Below are 20,166 nucleotides of genomic sequence, written 5' to 3' on the forward strand. Positions count from 1 at the left end.
AATTGTAATGTGATATTGTACCCCCTAGCTCGATTATCCATTGTTCGTAATCTATGTATGCTTGTGTTCCCTCATGTGCTTTATGTATTGATTTGATGTTAATAAAATAAAAAATAATTATAATAATAAAATAAAATGTACACAAATATATCGTGTCTGCCGCCACCTACTGTAAGGTTAGTAAACTGTAGACGGAAATACATTTCCTTTGCGGAAAAGGGGAGGGGGAACAACGACCTCAAAACCAAATACATAAATAGATAAATAACAACATCCCACTCGTTCAGTCACAGTCCTATTCAAATCACATCCCTACACAGTCTCATGGGCCTCGTAGGGAGGAACATCTTCAGTCAGTATTCCCTGGAATTGGTGGTGTGAAGTACTTAAGTACAAATATTTTAAGTGCCACATCAGTAGTTTTTGGGGGTATCTGTACTTTACTTTTTATATTTTTGACAACTTCTATTTTTACTCCACTACATTCCTAAAGAAAATAATGTACTTTCAACTCCATACATTTTCCCTGACACCCAAAAGTACTCGTTACATTTTGAATGATCAGCAGGACAGGAAAACATTTAAATTCGCGCATCCCTACTGCATCTGATTTGGCGGACTCACCAAACACAAATACTTTATTTTTAAATTATGGATTTTTGATTTTGAGTTTTGATGTCGTAGTTCCCCCTCCCCTTTTCCGCAAAGGAAATGTATTTTCTTCTACAGTTTACTAACCTTACAGTAGGTGGCGGCAGACACGTTATATTTGTGTAAATGTCAGTATACCAGCGAATAAGAATAAGATGATGCTGTTGAACATGTCGTAGTGGGGAACAGGAAGTTCCGGGTCGAGACGACAGAAGTGTTGTTTTGTCGATAGTGGTTGTGTCCGTTTCAAATGTATTATTGTAGGTATGTAATAGCATGTTTAAACTAGCTAATGTCGAGAGAATATATAATACGATAGGTAACAAATCAGTCAATGTATTATCACGTTTGGTAAAGGTTTTAATTGTATGTGTTATTTTTGGGTCAAACCGAGTGAGTGAAGAACGTGTAAAAAAATATTTTACAAATCACATAACTAGACTTTGTGTAAAATGTTGTTTATGAGCTGGTAAATAGCCTCGTCCGAAACATCCTGTTCTCGCGAGTTTACATACACTATTTCGTTAATGTAAGCTCGCGAGATCAGGATGGTTCGTACGAGCTGTGCTGTAATGCGATCAATGTGGGGGACAGTTCTGATGATATGGAGCGGGAGGATGAGGGCCTAGTATGTGAATGGTCTGTAGTGGAAAGACATAGGAAGAACAGAGATAATGATACTGGAAGCAGGGGTGCATGTTGTATAGTAACTAGAGGCCCAAGGTAAGGAGCTAGTAATAATGTGGAAAGTTGGGATGGTGTTTGAGGAGACCACAGGGCCTCATTTACACCCTGATTAACCAAGGCCATGAAAAGAGGTGAAGTTAAACTGGGATGCAGCCGTGTAAATGAGAACTTGTTCTGAACTAGCCCACCTGGTTAAATAAAGGTGAAATAAAATATTGAAAGTGGTAGATTGTTAATATCTTGTACTAGTCAGGTTCAGCAAGGGAAGATTCTTCAAATGGGAAATCATAATGGGACGAAGCTCAGAAGCCATGACCCTGGAGTTTATGCTAAATTGAAGGGAGTAATAATCTCTGCGGTCCCAATATCTATGTCCATGGATGATATTGTTAAAGAACATGTAAAGGGAGACAGAGTGGTTGAAGCCTAAAGGTTGATCAGTAGGAAAGAGGGTTAAAGAAGTCACAAAGTGCTGTACAGAAACCCAGCCTTAAACAACAAGCAGCAAGCAATGCAGGTGTAGAAGTGTGTAAAAACTCCCTAGAAAGGCCAGAACCAAGGAAGAAACTTGGAGAGGAACCAGGCTTTGAGGGGTGGCCAGTCCTCTTCTGGCTGTGCTGGGTGGAGATGTTCATAGATGGTCAAATAATAATGGTGGTTGTCGAGGGTGCAACAGGTCAGCACCTCAGGAGTAAATGTCAGTTTGCTTTTCATAGCCGATCATTGAGAGTTTCTCTTCTGCTCCTGCTGTCTCTAGAGAGTTGAAAACAGCAGGTCTGGGACAGGTAGCACGTCTGGTAAACAGGTCAGGGTTCCATGACAGCAGGCAGAACAGTTGAAACTGGATCAGCAACGGTGAATCATCACAGTATTTTTAAGTGCCAAAGACATGTGGACATGGCTAGCTGTAATAATCTCTGAGGACCTGACTGATGGAGCTTCCATGGCTGGTCCTGTAGTAAGAGGACCTACTGTCAGACTGATGGAGCTTCCAGACTGGCTGGCCCCGTAGTAAGAGGACCTAACTGATGGAGCTCAGACTGATGGAGGACCTACTGTCAGATGGCCATGGTCCTGTAGTAAGAGGACCTACTGTCAGACTGATGGAGCTTCCAATGCCCGTAGTAAGAGACTGATGGAGCTGTGGCTGGTCCTGTAGTAAGAGGACCTACTGTCAGACTGATGGAGCTTCCATGGCTGGTCCTGTAGTAAGAGGACCTACTGTCAGACTGATGGAGCTTCCATGGCTGGTCCCGTAGTAAGAGGACCTACTGTCAGACTGATGGAGCTTCCATGGTTGGTCCCGTAGTAAGAGGACCTACTGTCAGACTGATGGAGCTTCCATTGCTGGTCCCGTAGTAAGAGGACCTACTGTCAGACTGATGGAGCTTCCATGGTTAAATCCCGTATGACCTACTGTCAGACTGATGGAGCTTCCATGGCTGGTCCTTAGTAAGAGGACCTACTGTCAGACTGATGGAGCTTCCATGGAACCTGTAGGACCTACTGTCAGACTGATGGAGCTTCCATGGCTGGTCCCGTAGTAAGAGGACCTACTGTCAGACTGATGGAGCTTCCATGGCTGGTCCCGTAGTAAGAGGACCTACTGTCAGACTGATGGAGCTTCCATGGCTGGTCCCGTAGTAAGAGGACCTACTGTCAGAACTGGTCTTTCTACTAGTCCTGACATGGTTTCGAGGCCTGTTCAGAAATCTTGTGCCCATAAATATGCTGTGGCAAAGGATTCTTTAATAGTGAATACAATTTACTTCATAGCATTCATATGTAAGCTTATCAACAACTTGGATTGTGTAATGCAGAAATACCAGGTTTAAAGTTATCTTGTAAACTGCAGCAGAGTTGTTTGGGGTAACAGATGTTACTGTCGGTATGGTTTTTGATAAGCTGGATAACCTGGGGGTGGGTTCTCTCAGCATGATATAAACCCCAAATACAGAAAGGGATCGATTGATATAGTTTATTGGGTGTGGGAGGGTTTTTGGGGAAGGGGAGGGTGTGGTAGAAGTTAATAGGGATTTCTTGGTTTATTTTCTTAGTGCCTAATTAGACAGACATGGACCTTAAAGGTTTGTTTGTGGACCTCCATGATACCATAGGAGGTCTGCATCAACAGACTTCAGTGCAGGTAGTGCCTCATCAGAGAGAGAACATTTCAGTTGCTCTACAGTTTTGAAGCTGAATGTAATGATTATCAGTTCTTTACATGTGTACTAATATTCAGACACATTCAGTTGTTTCTATATTTATCTATAATTCAGGGTTTTCACACGGGGCTTCAAGTAAATAAATATTAGTGCCTGAAAAAGTCCTTGAATTTGACTTGCCACTGTACGACCCCTGATAGTTCTTAATATGGTGTGAATGGGAAATACATTTGGTTTTTGTGAGAGAAATAATACAGTGAAGACAAGGTTATTCATAAAATAGTACATAGTGCTGCCTGAAACATACTGTGATCTTGTACTAAATGGTTTATGAGTCATTTATGCATTTATGTGAATTTAGGAAATCTACTATAGATTAAGTGCACTTATGTTGTGCATATTTAAAATGTGTACTTTGTGTCTAACGTGAATGAATGTTTTGTCAGGGATTATCTACCTGATCTACTGAAATGAGATAATTGAACATGAAAAAATAGAAAATATTTTTACAGAATAAAGTGCCAGAACTGTCAAGAAAATAACTTTTGTGTCCGTTTGTCTTTATTACTACAGACCGACTCAGATTAAGTCTGAGGCCGTTAACCTCAACAGTGAGGACAAACCCAGCCTGCCACTCTCCTTCCACACTGAGTACAAACCCAGCCTGCCACTCTCCTTCCACACTGAGTAGAAACCTACAGTCACTGGGTCCTGATTGTGACAGTGGAGCCCAGTTTGCTCTGCAGGATCCAGAGATGGCATCAGTGAAGCTGGAAGACTGCAGTCAAACACTGGAGCTGAATGTCAACATTAAAGATGAAGAAGAGGAAGAGAAGATTAGGACAACTGTTCTTCACGGTAAGAGCTGGTTCTATCTATAAGTTATCTTCATATATTAGACCTCCATAAGTTATGACCAGTCTATTGCTAGGTTGAATTTTGTAATTCTGACATCACACATCCCTGAACAACTCAAGACTTCCCAGCGAAGCAAAACATTAAAAACTTGTGACGTTTGCCTTTGCTCACACATTGTCTCAAGAACGTTGAACATGTTTAATACCCTCAATCACCAAGTTAGGCATACCTCATTTCAACATAGGCCATGGCATCATCACTGTCAATATTGAATTATAATTTGTTTGCTGCACAGAATATCAGATCTCAACAACGATTGGAGAAGTGTTGAACATAACCAGTAGACTACCACATCCTGATGATTTATATCTGATACATATTTATTTAATATTTAATATTCCATCTCATCCTTGAGATGGAAACAGGATGCACCTGAGTTCAATTCAAAAGTTTGGTGTCACTTAACACCAGTCTCAACGTCAACAGTGAAGAATCGACTCCGGGATGCTGGCCTTCTAGGCAGAGTTGTAAAGGCCAGTTTATTGCTTCTTTAGTCTGAACCACAGTTTTCAGCGACATAAATTCAAAACATTTTTTTACCCCTTTTTCGTGGATTCCAATTGTTGAGTAGCTTTTATCTTGTCTCATCCCTACAACTCCTGGGCTCGGGAGAAACGAAGGTTGAACGTCATGCGTCTTCCGATACACAACCCAAACAAGCCGCACTGCTTCTTAACACAGCGCGCATCTAACCCGGAAGCCAGCCGCACCAATGTGTTGGAGGAAACACTGTGCAACCTTGGTTAGCGTGCACTGCGCCCGGCCTGCCACAGGAGTCGCTGGAGGATATCCCTACCGGCCAAACCCTCCCTAACCCGGACGACGCTAGGCCAATTGTGCGTCGCCCCACGGACCTCCCGGTCGTGGCCGGTTACGACAGAGCCTGGTCGCGAACCCAGAGTATCTGGTGGCACAGCTGCCACAGCGCCCTTAATCACTGCGCCACCCGGGAGGCCCTCAAAAGGGTTTTCAAATGATTAATTAGCGTTTTAAAATTATCAACTTGGATTAGCTAACACAACATGCTATTGGATCACAGGAGTGATGGTTGCTGATAATGGGCCTCTGTACAACTTTGTAGATATTCCGTAAAATATCTGCCGTTTCCAGCTACAATAGTCATTTACAACAATAACAATGTCTACACTGTATTTCTGATCATTTTGATGTTATTTTAATGGACAAACAATGTGCTTTTCTTTCAAAACAAGGACATTTCTAAGTGACCCTAGACGTTTGAACAGTAGTGGATATTTAATATTTTGTATATATCAAGTTGTAGAAACATCTCAAGGATGATCATTGGAAACAGGATGAATCTGAACTCAATTTTGAGTCTCTTGTTTAAAAAAAAATAAAACATTTGTACATTTGCAAAAATGTCTAAACCTGTTTTCACTTTGTCATTATGGGGTATTGTGTGTAGATTGCTGAGGATATTTTTTATTTCATTATAGAATTAGGCTGTAACATAATGTGGAAAAAGTCCAGGGGTCTGAATACTTTCCGAGGGCACTGTCAGACCCTTTCCCATTTCTCCCATTTTGGTACGTTACAGCCTTCTTCTAAAATTGATGACATGTTTTTCCTCGTCAATCTACACACAATATCCCATAATGACATCACAATACCCCATAATGACATCACAATACCCCATAATGACAAAGCCAAAACAGGTTTTTAGAAGTTCTTGTAAATGTAAAAACATTTTTTTTTTGCTTATTTACATAAGTTTTCAGACCCTTTGCTATGAGATGATCCTTGAGATGTTTTTACAACTTGGAGTCCACCTGTGGTAAATTCAATTGATAGGACAGGATTTGCACAGTAACTCACCTGTCTATGTCAGGACCCACAGTTGACACTGCATGTCAGAGTTAAAACCAAGTCATGAGGTGGAAGGATTTGTCCGTCGAGCTCCGTGACAGGATTGTGTCGGCACAGATCTGGAGACCAGTACCAAAACATTTCTGCAGCATTAAAGGTCCCAAGAACACAGAGGCCTCCATTATTCTTCAATGGAAGAAGTTTGGAACCACCAAGACTCTTCCTAGAGCTGGCCACCTGGCCAAACTGAGCAATCAGGGGAGAAGGGTCAGGGAGGTGGCCAAGAACCCGATGGCCACTCTGACAGAGCTACAGAGTTCCTCTTTGGATCTTCCAGAAGGACAACCATCTCTGCAGCACTCCACTAATCAGGCCTTTATGGTAGAGTGCCCAAACGGAAGCCACTCCTCAGTAAAAGGCACATGATAGTCCACTTGGAGTTTGCCAAAAGGCCCCTAAAGGACTCTGACCATGAGCTTGAGAGGATCTGCAGAGAAGAATGGGAGAAACTCCCCAAATACAATTGTGCCAAGCTTGTAGCTTCATACCCAACAAGACTCAAGGCTGTAATCGCTGCCAAAGGTGCTTCAACTAACTATTGTGTAAAGGGTCTGAATACTTACATAAATGTAATATTTCATGTTATTTCTAAAAACCTGTTTTTGCCCTTGTCATTGTGGGTATTGTGTGTAGACTGATGAGAATTAGAATAAGACTGTAATGTAACAAAAAGCCAAGGGGTCTGAATACCTTTTGAATGCATTGTAGACGTTATTTCATGCTGCTAAGACTTGTATGGATGACACCAGTATTGCCAGCATTTGTTTTATTCACTGGGCTATCTGGAGTGATCAGAGTGTAGACTAAAGAAGTGGAGTAGACAAACTGCCAGTGTTTTGAAGTTCTATGAAATGAGTCTGTGTAGTTACTAATCCCCTTTGTCACGAGAATTTCTATCCCAATGTTCTAACTGAACTATTTTATATCTCCATCTGTATCCTAGAGGTTGTAAGGCTCTGAGTTTTAATAAACAGAGTCCCAGCATACAAATGATCAGTTCTTTATTCAGAGAGCTCTGCCCTCTCAAGTTCAGAGCCCATCTTTTATACACACATCAGTGGAGAACCCCACCCCGCTTTAGGATGGCTGTATTGTTCCACTGTACACTTACATTGTTTATCATATTCTGCAACATGTTTCATGATTTTCTGCAAGCCTAACAGTTTCTCCTCTCCGGGTGGGGACAGAATGTCCTGTAAGGAACGTAATGTTGTAATTCTATCCTGCCAACGCTGCACATATTACCAACTTATAGTCTTATGTGTCTAATGGATTTCACACACACTGATACAGTTTCAGGGTGAAATATTTTAGTTATTTGAATGTTTAAACACAATGACTATCACCCTTGTGATGTTGAGTGGAGGATGGTTTAGCTCATCATTTTCACCACTTTTGCCTCTTATTAGTTTTTGACTCCTACCCAGTTTTAGAATAGTTTGATCCCCCTTCCCATACAGCCTACTGAAATGAATACATACACTACCGTTGAAAAGTTTAGGGTCACTTAGAAATGTCCTTGTTTTTGTCCATTAAAATAACATCAAATTGACCATTAATACAGTGGAGACGTTAATGTTGTAAATTCACTATTGTAGCTGGAAACGGATGATTTTTTAAAATGGAATATCTGCATAGGTGTACAGAGGCCCATTATCAGCAACCATCACTCCTGTGATCCAATGGCATGTTGTGTTAGCTAATCCAAGTTTATAATTTTAAAGGGATAATTGATCATTACAAAACCCTTTTGCAATTATGTTAGCACAGCTGAAAACTGTGGTGCTGATAAAAGAAGCAATAAAATTGTACTTTTTTAGACTTGTTGAGCATCTGAGTCATTTGTTGGTTCGATTACAGGCTCAAAATGGCCAAAAACAAAGACCTTTCTTCTGAAAGTCATCAGTCTATTCTTGTTCTGAGAAATGAAGGCTATTCCATGTGAGAAATTTCCAAGAAACTGAAGATCTCGTGCAGTTCTGTGTACTACTCCCTTCACAGAACAGTGCAAACTGGCTCTAACCAGAATAGAAAGAGTGGGAGGCCCCTGTGCACAACTGGACAAGAGGACAATTATTTTAGAGTGTCTAGAGAAACAGACGTCTCACAAGTCCTCAACTGGCAGCTTCATTAAATAGTACCCGCAAAACACCAGTCTCAATGTCAACAGTGAATAGGCGACTCCGGGATGATGGCCTCCTAGACACTATTCTGATTAGAGACTGTTTGCATTGTTCTGTGAAGAGAGTAGTACACAGCGTTGTACGAGATCTTCAGCCGTTTCCAGCTACAATAGTCATTTACAACATTATCCTGTTGGGGATAGGGCTGTTTACTGCCCCCTTTGGAGGAATTGCGTGCCCATAGTAAACATACATTTTTTTCGTCAAAAGTTGCTAATATATGCAAATAAAGAATATTATTGAATAGAAGACACGCTAAAGCTTCTAAAACCGTTTAAATTATGTCTGTATGTAAAGCAGAACTCTCAGGGCAGTCATTCTCCCAAACTATCTCTTGTCATCAAGGCCGAAATCTTTCGGTCACGCGAAAAAATAGGTTACCCGCGCTCTGCTCGGGTGATGTCTTTTTCCCAAGATCGATTAAACGATGCGTGTGTTTCTGTTCGTCCTCACGATTGCTATGCACCTTTATAGCATGCTAAAGCTTGATTCTGAACATAGTTTGACAAGTTTAGTCGACATATAATATGTAATTTAGACGTTTTGGTGCGCATCCACTTGACTTTTGGCTGCATTTCAACCGAAATGTGTCGTGTTTGAGAACCGAAAGACACAGACTTCAAAACTAAATGCTGTTTTTGGTAAGTATAATTCCTTCCAGGTCTTCTGATGGAAGAACAGCAAAGGTAAGGGAATATTTATGTTGTAAATTTGGGTTTCTGTGGACTCCAAGATAGAGGAGCCATAATGCTACTTTCTGAGCGCCGACTCATAGTATAGCATAGTGAACGAAACCTGTAACGTTAAAAATAAATGTGTAACACAGCGATTGCATTTAGAAGAAGTGTATCTTCCTATATATATATGTAGAACATGCATATTTAGTCAAAGTTTATGATGTGTATTCCTTGTTAGCTGACGTTATCTGCCGGAGCTATCGTCATTTCTCAGGACAATTGAGTAGCATTTTTTGAATGATGCGTCATTGTAAACAGAGATTTATGGATATATATAGCATATTATTGAAAAAAACAAATGTACTGCGTAACATGTTATATTACTGTCATCTGATGAAGATTTCAAAAGGTTAGTGAATTTTTTTTATTTAAATCCTGCGTTTGTTTGCATATTTTTTTCAACTTGGCTATGCAAATTAGCTGTGTCTTCGGTGGTGGTTTGACATAAATATGTGCTATGTCTTCGCCGTAAAACATTTTAGAAATCTGACTTGGTGGGTAGATAAACAAGGTGTTTATCTTTCATTTGAGCCATTGGACTTGTTAATGTGTGGAGGTTAAATATTTTTAGGAATATTTTTGCGTTCCATGCGCCACGTTCCAGCTGCACGTGGGGGGGGGGGGGAGTTCCCAAATGGGAACACTGAACCCCAACAGGTTTTAACAATGTCTACACTGTAATTCTGATCACTTTAACATTATTTGATTGGACAAAAAATGTGCTATTCTTTAAAAAACATGGACATTTGTAACTTTAGAATTTATTCATTTATTTCACCACTAATGGTAGTGTATTTAAAAATATATATATTTTTTAAACCTTTTAACTTTCTTAGCATACTGGTAATTGTCCGGAATTTCCGATGACTGACGTGCCCAAAGTAAACTGCCCAGAAGTTAGGATATGCATATACTTGATAGCATTGGATAGAAAACACTCTGAAGTTTCTAAAACTGTAAAAATAATGTCTGTGGGTATAACAGACCTGATATGGCAGGCGAAAATCTTGAGTAAAATCCATCTGGAATTTTCATTTCTTGAGGTCACAGATTTTTTCAATGCTTGCCTATGGGATATTCAAATTGATAGGACCCAGATTGCAGTTCCTTTGGCTTCCACTAGATGTCAACAGTCTTTAGAAAGGGTTTCATGCTTGTTTTTTGAAAAATTAGTATTTGTAGTTTTTCCAAGATGTCCCCCATTAGAAAAGTAGTCATGTTGCACGCATCAACGAGAGTGCGCTCTTCGTTATTTATCTTTGCTATTGAACACACTATTCTCCGTCTTAAATATGATTGTTTATTTACATATTAGAATACCTCAGGATTAATTGGAAACTTTGTTTGACTTTTTTGGACGATCTTTACCGGTAACCTTTAGGATTCATTTGTGTGCATGTTGAACGAGTGACCTACTGAATCAAGCGCACCATCTAAACTGATACTTTTGGGATATAATGAAGGATATTATCGAACAAAACAACCATTCATTCTGTAGCTGGGACCCTTGGGATTGCAATCAGAGGAAGATCTTCAAAGGTAAGTGATTTATTTAATTGCTGTCTGTTATTTTGTGACGCCTGTGCTGGTTGAAAAAGTATTTTGACGTGGGGAGCTGTCCTCAGATAATCGCGTGGTATGCTTTCTCCGTAAAGCCTTTTTCAAATCTGACAACGCAGTTGGATTAACAAGAAGCTTTTAAATTATGTAAGACACTTATATATCACCAGATGTTGTCGTAGGTGTCCTGCTAGCGTTTGGACATGCACCCAAACAGGTTAACTAGGCAAGTCAGTTAGGAACAAATTCTTATTTTCAATGATGGCCTAGGAACATTGGGTTAACTGCCTTGCTCATGGGCAGAACGACAGATTTTTACCTTGTCAGCTCGGGGAATCGATCTTGCAACCTTTCGGTTGCTCTAACCACTAGACTACCTGTCACCCGGTATGGCCAGAAGAGGACTGGTCACCACTCTGAGCCTGGTTCCTCTCTCGGTTTCTTCCTAGGTTCCTGCTTTCTAGGGAGTTTTTTGTGGCCACTGTGCTTCTACATGTATTCCTTTGTCTGTACAAATTAAGTGGAACGTAGCTAACTTTCACGTGAGCGCGCCAGACCGAGGCTGTGGCGCTCTGCCAGACCACTCACTCATAGAGCCCTTATGAGCCCCTCCTTTAGAGTAGAATCCTCAAAACAGGTTCTAAATACTGTTGACATCTAGTGGAAGCCTTGGGAAGTGAAAAATAACTAACATCACACAGTATCTTCAATAGGAGCTGAGTTGAATAACTACAAACCTCAGATTTCCCACTTCCTGGTAGGATTTTCTTCTCAGGATTTTACCTGCCATATGAGTTCTGTTATACTCACAGACATCATTCAAACAGTTTTAGAAACGTCAGAGTGTTTTCTATCCAAATGTTGTATTTATATGCATATTCTAGCTTTTTCGGCTGAGTAGCAGGCAGCTTAATTTGGGCACGTTTTTCATACAAGCTACCCAATACTGCCCCCTACCCCAAAGAAGTTAACTTCACTTTGGAATTTTGGATGAAAAGCGTGCCCAAATTAAACTGCCTGCTACTCGGGCCCATAAGCTAGGATATGCATATAATTAGTAGATTTGGATAGAAAACACTGTTAACCTCTTGCTCCTACCTGGCACGCAGGCGTCCCATCTAGAGCTCTGGAATTGCAAATGCGCTACGCTAAATGCTAATAGTATTAGTTAAAACTCAAACGTTCATTAAAATACACATGCAGGGTATTGAATTAAAGCTACACTCGTTGTGAATCCAGGCAACAAGTAAGATTTTTACCCGCAGGGACGTAAACAAAATAATTAGCATAGTCTTCGCTACACAAACCGCACAAATAAAATATAAAACATTCATTACCTTTGACCATCTTCTTTGTTGGCACTCCTAGATGTCCCATAATCACTATTGGGTCTTTTTTTCGATTAAATCGGTCCATATAAAGCCTAGATATCGATCTATGAAGACTGTGTGATAAACTGAAAAAAATAGCGTTTCATAACGTAACGTCATTTTTTTTTTCAAAAAGTCGACGATAAACTTTCACAAAACACTTAGAAATACTTTTGTAATGCAACTTTAGGTATTATTAAACGTTAATAAGCGATCAAATTGATCACGAGGCGAAGTATACTCTTTAGCTGTCCGTCTGGAAAAAATGTCCGTGTAACTCTCAACCAAAATATCCGGTCGGAGACCGGAGGGAATCGATTCCCTTGATTCGGTTTGACCAAGAATCAAAGCTGAATCAAATGACAAGACTCTAGACCAGAGGTGGGCAAACTTTTTGACTCGCGGGCCACAATGGGTTCTAAAATTTGACAGAGGGGCCGGGCCAGGAGCATTTGGAGGGAGTGTTTGGGCCGGATATACTAAAGCATTAAATGTAGTGTGTGCAAACCTCATAGCACAGTAAGAACACTACAACCCAATTTATTAACTGTCTTTCAAATGTGAAAAATAGCCCTTATCAGTTAATAAATTTGTCTCAAGGAATATGCAAGATATGGCATTTACATACTATTTCGCAGATACTGGGAGGAGGAAATGTAAATAGATTAAAATAACATACGCACTGTGATTTATGGATTGTCCTGACCGCGCGCTCTACAAACTCGCCACGGACGCCCTCGCCTTCACGCGCAAACAGTACACGTGTATCGTTGCCAAGCACACAGACATAGGCTGTATTAAATATCCTAACTGCAGCTGAAAATTTTAATTTAAATTAAGAGCGATGTGCGGCTTGTTAATTAAGCTACTGTACCGCTGCTGTGCGTAAATGCGCATTGCTCTTAATTAAAAGACGCACTTCCAAACTTTCCATATGCATTTTTTCATAACACGGTGAAAAAAGTTCTGTTGACTCTGTAAATTAGCTGCCAACCTCTGAGCAGTAGCCGCCCGTTCTTGTGTTGACTGCTTGCTAGCATAGTTTGCATGCTTCGTGGCAAAGTGACGGCTGATATTGTACTCTTTGAAAACCGCAACAGCTTCTTGGCATATCAGACATACAGCCGTTGATCGGACTTCAGTGAAGAAGTATTTTGTTGTCCACTCCTTATTAAACACTCGGCATTCGCTGTCCACTTTCCTTCTCTTTGGTCCGCTCATATTCACAGAATGGCTTAATGGTGACGTGAAACGAAGTGAAAATTAAAGTGAAATAAAGAGAAATACGCGCCACTCCAACAACGGTCAATGTGTTTTGAGTGCGCCATCTATTGGGGAAACGTGGGCATTGCAGGGAAAGGGGAAAAAAGGAGGTTTTTACTATAATTTGGACAAGTTCGGCGGGCCGGATTAAAAAGCCTAATGGGCCGTATGTGGCCCGCGGGCCGTAGTTTGCCCATGTCTGCTCTAGACATTGTGTGGAAGCTGTAGGCACTGAAACCTCGGCCTCATGTAATTCGGTTCACTTTGAACAATTCCTGGAAGTGGCGCAAGGATATTTATTTCCATTTTCAGTGATCAGATTTTCTTGCACTTTTCGATGAAACGCACGTTCTGTTATAGTCACAGCCGTGATTTAACCAGTTTTATAAACGTCTGAGTGTTTTCTATCCACACATACTAATCATATGCATATACTATATTCCTGGCCTGAGTAGCAGGGCGCTGAAATGTTGCGATTTTTAACAGAATGTTCGAAAAAGTAGAGGGTCGACTGAAGAGGTTAAAATAATGTTAAAATAATGTCTGAGTATAACAGAACTGATATGGCAGGTGAAAACCCGAGGAAAATCCAACCAGGAAGTACTCTTATTTTGAAAGGCTGTTTTTCCATTGATAGCCTATCCACCATACAAAGACTTAGGACCCAGTGGAAATCTGTCTTCCTCAACATGTGACCAGTCTTTAGGCATTGTTTCAGGCTTTTACTCTGAAAAATGAGGGAGATACACCGCTTTCAATGAGAGGACAGTGGAAATTTCCATCCATGAGCCAGGCATGTGATCGGGAGCGCGCATTTCTTGTTTACCTTTTTCCATTGACGAAGCTTTTGTCCGGTTGAAATATTATTGATTATTTATGACAAAAACAACCTGAAGATTGATTTTAAACATCGTTTGACATGTTTCTACTATCTTTTATTGTACTTTTTTGACTTTTCGAGAGTGCTTATTGTGCCTTTGGATTTCTGAACTAAACGCACCAACAAAACTGAGGTATTTGGACATAAAGATGAACTTTATCGAAGAAAACAAACATTTGTTGTCTAACATGGAGACGTGGGAGTGCCACCAGATGAAGATCATCAAAGGTAAGTGATTCATTTTAATTATATTTCTGACTTTTGTGAAGCTCTCCTTGGTTGGAAAATGGCTGTATGGGTTTCTGTGTCTTGTCGCTGAACTAACATAATCGCAGTGTGTGCTTTCGCCGTAAAGCCTTTTTGAAATCTGACACAACGGTTGCATTAAGGAGAAGTTTATCTGTATTTGTATGTTTAACACTTGTATATTTTATCAATGTTTATGATGAGTATTTCTGATGTGGCTCTCTTTACTTTCATCGGATGTTTGTTTGAGACAATGCATTTCTGAACACAACACACCAATTTCAAATGGGGTTTTTGGACATAAAGATTAACTTTATCGAACAAAACACACATTTATTGTGTAACATGAAGTCCTGTGAGTGCCATCTGATGAAGATCATCAAAGGTTAGTGATTAATTTAATTGCTATTTCTGACTTTTATGAGACCTCTCCTTGGCTGGAAAATGACTGTATGGTTTTCTGTGACTCGGTGCTGACCTAACATAATCGTTTGGTGTGCTTTCGCCGTAAAGCCTATTTGAAATCGAACACTGTGGCTGGATTTACAAGAAGTTTATCTTTAAAATGGTGTAAAATAATTTTTATTATGGGATTTGAACCAGACAGGTTAAGCACTTTGTGACAACTACTGATGTTAAAAGGGCTTCATAAAATACATTTGATTAACATGTATATCACACCAACTGACTGTTTTTTCTGATGTTCACACAGGATACCATGTTGAGACATACTCCACATCCAGAGAGCAACAGCAGGAAGATCAGAGAGCTAAGAGGTCTCATCACTGCCCACATTGTGAAGAGATTTTCCCATTTCTATCACAGCTAAAAGTTCACCAGAGATCACACACAGGAGAGAAGCCTTACATCTGCTCTGACTGTGGAACTCGTTTCTCTCACCTTTCCAACTTAAGATCACATGAACGTATACACACAGGGGAGAAGCCTTACTCCTGCTCTGACTGTGGAAAAAGTTTTAAAACATCAAATAAGCTTAAAGTTCACCAGAGAACACACACAGGAGAGAAGCCTTACGTCTGCTCTGACTGTGGAACTAGTTTCTTGCAACTTTCCCACTTAAAATCACATGACCGTATACATACAGGTGAGAAGCCTTACTCATGTTGTGACTGTGGAAAACGTTTTAAAACATCAACTGAGCTAAAAGTTCACCAGAGAACACACACAGGAGAGAAGCCTTACGTCTGCTCTGACTGTGGAACTAGTTTCTCGCAACTTTCCAACTTAAAATCACATGACCGTATACATACAGGGGAGAAGCCTTACTCCTGCTCTGACTGTGGAAAAAGTTTTCAAACATCAAATAAGCTTAAAGTTCACCAGAGAACACACACAGGAGAGAAGCCTTACGTCTGCTCTGACTGTGGAACTAGTTTCTCGCAACTTTCCCACTTAAAATCACATGACCGTATACATACAGGTGAGAAGCCTTACTCATGTTGTGACTGTGGAAAACGTTTTAAAACATCAACTGAGCTAAAAGTTCACCAGAGAACACACACAGGAGAGAAGCCTTACTCTGCTCTGACTGTGGAACTGTTTCTCGCAACTTTCCAACTTAAAATCACATGACCGTATACATACAGGGGAGAAGCCTTACTCCTGCTCTGACTGTGGAAAAAGTTTTCAAACATCAAATAAGCTTAAAGTTCACCAGAGAACACACACAGGAGAGAAGCCTTACGTCTGCTCTGACTGTGGGGTGAGTTTCTCTCACCATAGCAATTTAACACACCAATGTAGTCACACAGGAGAGAAGTCTTACTCCTGCTCTGTGGAAGGGTGGGCGTGTAACTCAAACTTCTAGCCAAAGGCTGCTGTGTTTAGAATCTCATCAAGGAGGACTGTAGCATTTTAGCTAATCAGCAACTTTGCAACTACTTACTTTTTAACTATTACTTAGCATGTTAGCTTAGCATGCAACTACTTACTACTTTTTAGCTATTACTTAGCATGTTAGCTTAGCATGCAACTTTGCAACTACTTACAACTTTTTAGCTATTACTTAGTATGTTAGCATATCATACATATTACAAGTTCGTAACATATTGTATGAATAGCAATGCGTGAAATAACGTAAGAATTGTAATTCGTAACATACGATACATCCTTGAAGTCGTATTATACTGAACAATTTAAACACACCAGTTTCATAGATTTATAGTTCGAATAAGGAAATCAGTCATTTTGAATAAGAGGCCATAATCTATGGATTTCACATGACTGGGCAGGGGCTCCGCCATGGGTGGGACTTGGGAGGGCATAGGCCCACTTGGGAGCCAGGCCCATTCAAAGGCCCATTCAATCGGCATGAGTTTTTCCCCACAAAAGGTATTGATTACAGACAGAAATACTACTCAGGCCCCTCCCAGACAATCCTGCAGGTCCTGCAGGTGAAGAGGTCCTGGGCTGCCGTGGTGACGTGATCTGCAGTTGTGAGGCCGGTTGGATGTACTGCCAAATTCTCTAAAAGTACGTTAGAGGTGGCTTATGGTAGAGATATACATATTGAATTCTCTCCTGCAGTCATCATGCAATTGCACATTCCCTGAACTTTAGATATATGTGACATTGTGTTGTGTGGCCTTTTATTGTCCCCCAGCACAAGGTGCACTTGTGTAATGATAATGCTGTTTTATCAACATCTTGATATGCCACACCTGTCAGGTGGATGGATTATGTTGACAAAGGCTGAAATGCTCACAAACAGGGATAGTAACAAATTTGGTCACAACATTTGAGAGAAATATATCTTTTTCTGCACATGGAACATTGCTGGAATGTTTTATTTCAGCTCATGAAACCAACACTTTACATGTGTACTTTATATTTTAGTTCAGTTTATATTGGTATTGTAATGTAACCTAACATACTAAATGGAGTGGCACGGATGTTTTTGTAATACATAATACATTTTGCTCTGAGACCAAGTTGTCCCTCTGCAGTATTCTGTGGGAATGAGCTAGTAGACACTTCTTTAAAAAACAAACATTTTTTGAACCTTTAACTAGGCAAGTCTGTTAATTAAGAACAAATTCTTATTTACAATGATGGACTAGGAACAGTGGGTTAACTGCCTTGTTCAGAGGCAGAACAACAGAGTTTTACCTTGTCAGCTCGGGGACCTTTTGGTTACTGGCCCAATGCTCTAACCACAAGTCTACCTTCCACCCCTAACATGTATCAGATAGAGATGGTGTGATGATCACTTTTCACCACTAGTTTGGGGGGATTATTTTACAACTTTATTTAATGATACACAGTTTATGAAATGAATACATGTTTATTAATTGTCTTTCAAACTAGATTAGTTATTTTAGTTACTGATCATGAATGTGTTTGGATAACTGCATTGAAGCAAACTTTATTGATCTGCCAATGAAAAATAAAGTTACATGAATATGTACTCGTCAACCTCTTCTTCTCTTTAGTATTCAGTTCTTCATATTAGATCTGACAGTATGAATGGTTCTTATGGGCTGAGTGCCTGGAGTGTTTTTGTATGACTACAGTCAGGAGTTCTCTCTGACCCTGTGATGTCACCAGCACATTAAGTACATTCATCTTAAGATAGCCAGGTGAGACAACCACATATCACAGTAAATACATTTCTCCTCAATTAGCCAGTGTCACTTATTATTATTAGTAGTAGTAGTGGTATTATTTTGGGGGGTACTCTTTAAAGACGTAAGGTTTCAGACCTTTTCGGGCAGATGGGCAGGGACTCTGCTGTCCTAGCATCAGAAGGAAGCTGGTGCCACCATTGGGGTACCAGGACAGAGAAGTGCTTTGACTGGGCTGAGAGGGAGCTTGACCTCCTGTAGCAGTGGGACGGCCATGAGACTAGAGGTAGCAGAACTGAGTGCTCGGGTTGGGATACAGGGTTTGAGCCTGAAGGTAGAGATGGGGCAGTTCCTCTTGCTGCACCATAATTAAGCACCATTGTCTTGTAGTGGATGTGAGCTTCGACTGTAAGCCAGTGGAATGTACGGAGGAGCAGGGTGACATGAGGGATCTTGGGAAGGTTAAACACCCAGACGTACTGCAGTGTTCTAGATAAGTTCAGTGGAGACCCATCATTCAGGGCAGGTGAGCCACCTGTTTTAAGCCCCACAGTTATAGCAGTAAAACAGTATGAAATAAATTATATGTTCGATCATGTCAACATCTGAGATAGCAGTCATCATCATGAATCAAGTCGACAATCTACTGGCAAATCCTTTTTAATCTTTGTCATATGAAGAGAAATAATGAGAAATTATAGATAAAATGTATCGGTGCTCATCGGCCATTGGACACAAACATCACACAACAAATTGCAAATTCAACAATGAGTGGTTTGGAAGGAATCAGTGGCTAACTGCAAACATTGCAAATCAATCATTAGCCTACTATTCATTGGAGTGGCTGTTTGGTCCCAAGTCTAAGATTAAGGGGCTCTTTTCCTAGTTTAAAACTGTAAACATTCACCATTGGCCGTGCTGTCAATGAAGCTTGATTTGTGCCACGCTCAAATCAACTTAACTCGGTACTGCAAAATCTGACTTGTGTGAGTTCAAAACAACTGGGAACATGGGGGAAAACAAGCTACGCCTGAGAAAATATGTTTTGAACTTTCATCCAACTCAGAATTGTAAATTGGGAACTCGGGCCTCTTTCTACAGCTACGACCTGAAGATCACTGACGTCATCATGATTCCATTTTTTAAAATTCAAGTTCCCAGTTGTCTTGAAAGCACCATAAATCCAGAGAATGACAGACTTTGTTGACGAAGTTTGATGACAAAATATGCCCACGAAGAACTGCCGCGCCACCTTCCTGTTCAAGTGAGCACAACAACAAGGTGAGTCCAAAAATGTCTTGTATGCTGCTGCATAAATTATGTAATATACCAGGGAGATGTGTATTCTGTAGCTAAGAAAGTAATACTAAGTCTATGTTGTGTAGTAAGATGTTAGTAGCCCATGTGCCTCACCCTAATAATTTGGTCTTGTTTCACCTCTTAATTTTGCCTACTGTTCTGACTTGGTGGTTCACATGTAGCATATAACCTGTTTTTGAGAAATGTAATCATTGAATATTGTAAGAATTTTCATTGTCTGCATATATGCCCCTTTATTTATCTTACGGTTCTGACTTGGCGTACAGGGAGAATACTGTAAGAACGGCCCATGTTCTGGACTACGTCCATCCTAGCTCGCTCATTAATGTCTTAATCAAAATTGCGGATTGCCTCTTGCCGTCCCCTTATGCCATAGTTTGTAAATATAATTGTCAGTAGAAACCACATTTGTTTAAGTAAGTCCGGCATGTTATTTTAAAAGGCAGTGAATGATTCAGCTTGGATTCGAACCAGGGACTGTAGTGATGTCTCTTGCACTGAGATGAGGTTCCTTAGACCACTGTGCCACTCGGGAGCCCTTAAAAGGTTTGCGCCCAATGTAGGGCAGGAGTTTGAAGGCACAAGCGGGGAGCCCAGCCAACAGAGAGTTGAGAATTGTTTTGTACTCTTCCCCAGATCTGTTTCTCACCACAAACCTGGTTGAGGCTCCACGGAAAATTTCTTCAGCCTCATTGCTTGGTTTTTGCTCTGACTT

Source organism: Oncorhynchus gorbuscha, linkage group LG23 (assembly GCF_021184085.1).
Source record: "Oncorhynchus gorbuscha isolate QuinsamMale2020 ecotype Even-year linkage group LG23, OgorEven_v1.0, whole genome shotgun sequence".
NCBI lineage: Eukaryota > Metazoa > Chordata > Actinopteri > Salmoniformes > Salmonidae > Oncorhynchus > Oncorhynchus gorbuscha.